This window comes from Triticum dicoccoides, chromosome 6B, assembly GCF_002162155.2.
Source record: "Triticum dicoccoides isolate Atlit2015 ecotype Zavitan chromosome 6B, WEW_v2.0, whole genome shotgun sequence".
In the NCBI taxonomy this organism is placed as follows: Eukaryota; Viridiplantae; Streptophyta; class Magnoliopsida; order Poales; family Poaceae; genus Triticum; species Triticum dicoccoides.
Window position 1 is genome coordinate 667,126,642 of NC_041391.1, and position 7,069 is coordinate 667,133,710.

At 45.3% G+C, this 7,069-nt stretch overlaps 1 protein-coding gene across 1 annotated transcript in view; it reads left to right on the forward strand.

Moving 5' to 3' along the window:
- Positions 1–6,297: 6,297 nt before the first annotated feature.
- LOC119323411 overlaps positions 6,298–7,069 on the forward strand; it is an 8,625-nt gene continuing 7,853 nt past the window's right edge. Inside the window, exon 1 of the transcript XR_005156280.1 lies at positions 6,298–6,683. The gene's annotated coding sequence lies outside the window, so the exon portion shown is untranslated. The remainder of the gene's footprint in view (positions 6,684–7,069) is intronic.

Sequence of the window (7,069 nt, forward strand, 5' to 3'; positions counted from 1 at the left end):
TTCTCGCAACCCGCGGCGCGTCGTGACGAGGCGTGGCGTGGCGAGGCGGGCGGCGGAGGAAGAGCGCGCGTGGATGTCCCTCTTGTTCTCATGCTCATACAAGTGGGGAAGGAGCCTCCCTTATAAAGAGGTCCAACTCCCTCTAAACTAGCAAGGTGGGACTAAACTTTTAGTTCCACCTCTTGCCTTGCACGAATGGGCTGCGTGGGCCTCTAGGATTTATTAGGAATTTCTGAAACTGCTATTGGGCTAGGCCCAAATAGGCAAAAATTCCAGCAATCCCCCACCAGATCCCAGAGGCACATAAAATTTTCCTTTGGTTTCAAAACACTGTTTTATATACCGGTACTGCAGTGCAGACTGTTAAGTTGAACTTGCACCTAGAACCCTATGCTACACTAGTAACAACTTGAACAGTGGACTGGGCCTTGAACTGCAAGTTTTCTGCGAATCTAGTTTCACATAAAGCCTTGACCGATACGTGGCTACCGTGGGTCTTCCCCGCGGGTGGAGCTTATGCGTCATACTCCGTGACCTTTCATGAGTTTACTAGAGAGAACCCTACTCTCATAGATTGCGACGTTTAACAATCAAACTCGTATAGGTGCGTTCTTCAAAAGATGTTCTGCAGGACAACATCTCTGCTTCAAAAAGCCACTTAGAACACATTAAGATATACATCAACCTGCCATGCAGATTATGAGAGTATTGCATCTTCATGGAGTGGTATTTTAACAATAAGGATACTCTCCTCTTAGTTGACCAACAGCTTGTCTTCCACATCTAATTCACGGGATCTCCGATCACAAAGAATAGGTTACCACTGTGAACAACTCATATTGTGGGTCTCATTCCCATCTCTCTCGATGCATTATCTATCACATTACGTGATAGACCCTTAGTAAAAGGATCTGCCAGATTTTTAGACGTTTCGATATAGTCCAATGCAATAACTCCGGAGTTTTTCATTTTTCTGACGGACTTTAACCTTCTCTGAACGTGTCTTGATGACTTCATGTTATCCTTTGAACTGTTCACTTTCGTGATCACAGTTTGGTTATCACAGTTCATTAGGATACCCGGTACAGATTTCTCAACAACCGGCAAGTCATTCAAGAACCGGCGAAGCCAATCTGTTTCGACCGTAGCTGTATCTAGTGCTGTGAGTTCTCCTTCCATTGTTGACCTCGTTAAGATGGTCTGCTTGCAAGACTTCCAAGAAACTGCGCCACCTCCATGAGTGAATAATATCCGCTCGTGGCCTTTATCTCATCAGCATCTGAGATCCAGTTTGAGTCACTATACCCTTCAAGCACCTTTGGGTGCCCAGTGTAGTGAATTCCATAATTCGCAGTGTCTTTCAAATAACGCAAAACTCTCTCTAGAGCTTTCCAATGCACATCTCCTGATTTTGAAACAAACCGACTCAGTTTGCTAACAGCAAAAGAGATGTCAGGTCTTGTAGCACTGGCTAAGTACATAAGCGAGCAATAATCTGAGAATACTTCAATTGATCTCTAGCAATTCTTTCATTCTTTCGAAGCAGCACGCTAGCATCATATGGTGTTGGAGAGGGCTTGCAGTCACTATAGCCAAAGCGACTCAAGATCTTTTCCACATAGTGAGATTGAAGCAATGTAATCCCACCATCATCATCTCTCAACAACTTGATGTTCAGAATGACATCAGCCACTCCTAAATCCTTCATCTCAAAACAGCGAGATAGGAAATCCTTGACCTCCTTAATAACATTCAGATTTGTTCTGAAAATTAGTATGTCATCAACATACAAGCAAAGCATAACTCCCTCGCCCCCACCATGGCGATAGTACACATATTTGTCAGCTTCGTTCACAATAAAGCCTGCAGCTGTTAAAGTTCTTTCGAACTTCTCATGCCACTGTTTGGGTGCTTGCTTCAGTCCATACAAAGATTTCATCAACTTGCACACTTTCCCTTCCTGGCCATCTATTACAAACCCATCTGGTTGTTCCATATAAATTTCCTCATCCAACTCTCCATTTAGGAAAGCAGTCTTAACATCCATTTGATGAACGAGAAGACCATGTGAGGCAGCTAGTGAAAGTAGAGCTCGAATAGTGGTCAGTCGAGCCACAGGTGAGTAAGTATCAAAGAAGTCTTCACCTTCCTTTTCGGTATAACCCTTTGCCACGAGCCGAGCCTTGTACTTTTTAATAGTACCATCAGGCCTAAGCTTCTTCTTGAATACCCATTTGCATCCTATAGGTTTGCACCCATAAGGACGATCAGTTATCTCCCGAGTTTCATTCGCCAAGATGGAATTCATCTCGCTACGAACCGCTTCCTTCCAGTAGTCAGCATCTTCTGATGCATAGGCCTCCGAAATAGAACTGGGAGTGTCATCTATGAGATACACAAGAAAATCATCGCCAAAGGACTTTGCAGTCCTTTGTCTCTTGCTCCTAATAGGAACTTCATTGTTCTCCTCCACATGACTTTCAAAGTGTTCCATCGAAATGGCAGGTTCGGTAATTGTAACTGGTTCCTGATTCGATGAACTAGGCATCTTCTGATTAGATGAGGTAGCCATATCCTTCATGGGAAAGATATCTTCAAAGAAAGTCGCATCATTCGACTCCATGATCGTACCGACATGCATGTCAGGTACCTCAGATTTTACAACCAAGAATCTATAGCCAATGCTATGAAAAGCATATCCCAGAAAACACAATCCATAGTCTTTGGTCCAAGTTTCCGCTTCTTTGGAATTGGAACATTGACTTTCGCCAAACAACCCCATGTTCGCAGATAAGAGAATTTTAACCTTTTCTTCTCCCATTCCTCGAATGGATTTATCTCTTTGTTCTTTGTGGGAACTCGATTTAGGACATGACATGCTGTCAATATCGCCTCCCCCCACCATGCCTTGGAGAGACCCGATGTGTCTAACATGGCGTTAACCAAATCAGTTAGAGTATGGTTCTTTCTTTCGGCCACCCCATTTGACTGAGGTGAGTAGGGAGGCGTCCTCTTATGGATTATACCATGTTTCGCACAAAAAGCATCAAATTCATTGGAAAAATACTCTCCACCACGGTCGGACCTAAGCCTCTTGATTTTCCGATCAAGTTGGTTTTCCACTTCAGCTTTATAGATCTTGAAAAAGTTCAAAACCTCATCCTTAGATTTCAGAATATACACACAGCAGTATCTAGTGGAGTCGTCAATTAACGTCATGAAATATTTCTTTCCACCTTTTGTCAAAACACCATTCATTTCACATAGATCTGAATGTATGAGTTCTAGTGGTGCAAGATTTCTCGTCTCCGCAGTCACGTGAGACTTACGAGGTTGCTTAGCTTGCACACATACTTGACACTTAGATCCCTTGACAGTGGTGAAACTAGGGATTAAGTTCAACTTCGCTAGTCGTGACATGCAACCAAAGTTAACATGACAAAGACGTGAATCCACACATTTGATTCACTATTGTTGCAAATATGATTAACAACTTATTGCAAACGTCTAATAAGGATAAACGAAACATGCCTCCTGACTCATAGCCTTTACCAACAAAGGTTCCATACTTGAATATTACAAATTTATTCGACTCAAAGACAAGCTTATAGCCATCTCTACACAGAAGAGATCCACTAACAAGATTTTTATTGACGGAGGGGACATAATGCACGTTCTTCATCCGCATGATCTTCCCCGAAGTAAACTTCAGATCGACCGTGCCAACACCACAAACAGAAGCACTTGAACCGTTGCCCATTAGCACGGTTGAAGTCCCTGCGGTCTGATAAGACGAAAACATGAAAATATCACTGCATACATGCACATTAGCACCCGTGTCAATCAACCAATCAGGAGAATGACATACTGAAAGAATAGTGGGAAATATACCATACCCAGCATCCTTCATGTCAGTGTCTCCAATGACAACATTAGCGGTCTTGCCGCCTTTCCCAGGATGACGCTTTTCATAGCGATTGGGACAACTAGGAGCCCAATGATCAGGATCTCCACACACATGACAGCCACCTTTCTTCTTGTCATTCTTCTTCTTGAAGTTCATGTGCTGCACAGCCTTGTTCTTCCCATCAAACTTTGCTTTACCATCAAGCTTGCCCTTGTTCTTGAACTTGTGGGACTGGAAGGTTTTCTTCTGTACCAGATTGGCACTAGATCCTCCCTCAATACCTCGAGCACGTGTGTCCTTTGCTCTCGCCTTTTCTTCCACATCAAGAGTACCAATAAGATCCGGAACGAAAAACTCCTGTCTCTTATGCTTCAGTAAGGTAGCAAAGTTCCTCCATGAAGGAGGAAGCTTAGTGATGATACCCCCGGCAACAAACTTGTCCGGTAGCATGCAATTGAAGTGCTCAAGTTCTCTAGCAAATGACTGTATCTCATGAGCCTGCTCAACCACGGAGCGCTCTTCAGTCATCCTGTAATCATAGAATTGCTCCATGATGTACAGCTCAGTGCCGGCATCCGAGACCCCAAACTTGGCCTCGAGTGTGTCCCACATATCTTTTCCATTGTCAATTGACGCATAAGCATCAACTATGTTCTCACCAAGAACACTCAAGAGAGCAGCCTTAAACAAGGTATCCATTTTCTGAAAAGCTTGTGCCTGTTGGGCATCTTGCTCTCCTTTAGGTTTGCCAAGAGTAGCGTCATACCAGCTCATGGTCTGAAACCATAAGACTGCTCTCACGCGCCACCTCTTATAGTGGATACCCTCAAACATAGGAGGTCTCCTGGAAGCAGCAAAACCACTCGGGGTAAATTGCCTATAATAAGGTTTTTGGATTGTTGGAAATATGAGTAATTTACCGAATGATTTTATTAACAAAAATACTAGATAAAGCATGACTAAAATAGCAAATATAAATCAAGTCATGCAATCTGACAGAGAGAAGGTAAACATCGTCTGCATATATGAACTTGAGGTAAACACATCTAGAACAGACACTAGATGAAGTTGCTTATACGAAACAGAACCTAACATACGTAGGGCAGAAACTAGAGCCAAGAACTGTAGGAGGACTTCTAACAAAAAGGAGAAGAACACGTACGGCACAACAGCAGCAGAAGCGCTGGACTTGGGGTCGCCTACTGTCCCGACGTGCGGTGCATGCCGCAAGCCGGGATGAGGAAGACAGCAGTAGCGCGGAGATTGGAACTGTGTGGCGAGAGAAAGAGGACCTTCTGATGAGGTGCGCCGTTCGTATTCATTATCCACCTCTCGCCTTGCACGAATGGGCTGCGTGGGCCTCTAGGATTTATTAGGAATTTCTGAAACTGCTGTTGGGCTAGGCCCAAATAGGCAAAAATTCCAGCAATACGTTCAAAGGCAACTCGAGACTCTCATAGATGGATGAAAATAATCGTCGGCCATATCTTGGCCGCCACAAAGCAAGGATAAGAAGCTCGGGACATGGCCGTTGCCAGTAGGTTGACGATGCGTCCAACTATGAATTGAAGAGCATCCCGTGGTCTCTAGAGCACCTTACGCCATCGAGTTTGAAACCATTGGAGTCGAGAGTAAGGAGGAACCCCATATTACAAGGATAATGCCCGTTGAGGACATTTGCCTCGTAAAAGCTCAATAGAATACAATAACCCAAATACGAGCCTCGTCGAAAAACGAGTGGGGATGAGTGTTTGGGACGAGCAAAGACGACAAATGTTGCGAAAGTGTTGTATGTACCCATGATATACATAGTAATTTGGCACTACCACGGTGATGCACATATAGTTTTTGTTTATCCGAAAATTGCGGAGGCCACTTTGTAACATGATGCATCACAATTTTTTTTCTTCTAAATAATTAAAATCGATGAAACATTAATTCACAAAGAATTGAAATGTGACACGATTGTGACACCATTACGAGCAAGCGCGGTCTTCAATTTCGAAACAAATAACCACCTTATGACCATTGAAGGAGAGTTGTGTCATAATTGGATAACGTTAAATTTGGTCCTAATTTTTTTTTTTTGAGTACAATTTGGTCCTAATTTGTTCACCGCGAAGATGGAAGCCAGGCACGGCACGAGACACTGCGTGGTGCGTGGACCATGCGCCAGGAAAGGTCCAAATCGGCGGCATTTAAAATATTTGATCACCTGCCAAAAACCGGAGGCGCTACTGTTTTAATTTTTGGCCGAAACCGAAGGGATTGACAGATATATCATGGCGTGATTTCAGGGACAGATGGTTGGTGGAGCGCGTCCGATGCGTTGTCATCTTTGGCTTTGCCTATATATAAAGCAGCGCTGTCCGGAGGCATCTCTGTCTTCCCCCCTTGAGCCGCCGCACTGTTCATCTTCCTCCTCCCCCAGCAGGCACCCCTGTTCTTCTTCTTCTCAAGAACTCAAATAGATAGCCAAGGCTCCTTCATCACCAACCAATAGCCAAGGCAAGTTCTCCATGGCTCCAGCAGCTGCCCAACCCCTCTCCATGTGCCACACAGCCCAATCAGCAGTTCTTCTTCATCTCTTCTCCTTGAGAAGCTGAGAAGAGAAAGAAGAACATTGTTGGGCACCATGGACAGAGAAGGAGAAACAACCAACTGGTGGGGAGTGGGCAGCAGCACCTAAGAGGAAGGAATTCATGGGATTCAACATCATCTGCAAGCAAGATTTGGTTTGCAGGAGCGGAGCTCATGGGGGCTCAGCACCATCTGTGTAAGTCCTCTGACCAGACTCTGAAGATGGATTTGCGATGGTTTTTTTGTTGCTGCTGCCTTGCATCTGTTTGTTGGGGGTTTTGCTCCTTGCATTCTCTTTGTTTTCCCTTGCCGCAGAGCCACGGAAACCACACCAGCAAATTCTTTCGTATCCTCTCTGCTCATACTAAAGCCCCCGCCGATCCGAACCCACCGAATTCCCCTCCCCCGCTTTCGCCCGCACATCTGCCCCCGCTCCGCGCCCCGAAATCCCCCGCCCCCTCCCGCTCTTCCCCCGATCCATTCTCTCCCCTCCTCCCACCCGGCCGACGCCATGGCCTCGACGGGATCCCCGCCGCCGCCCTGCTCTCGGGGAGACCCCCACCTCCGCCCTGCCGTCCAGGC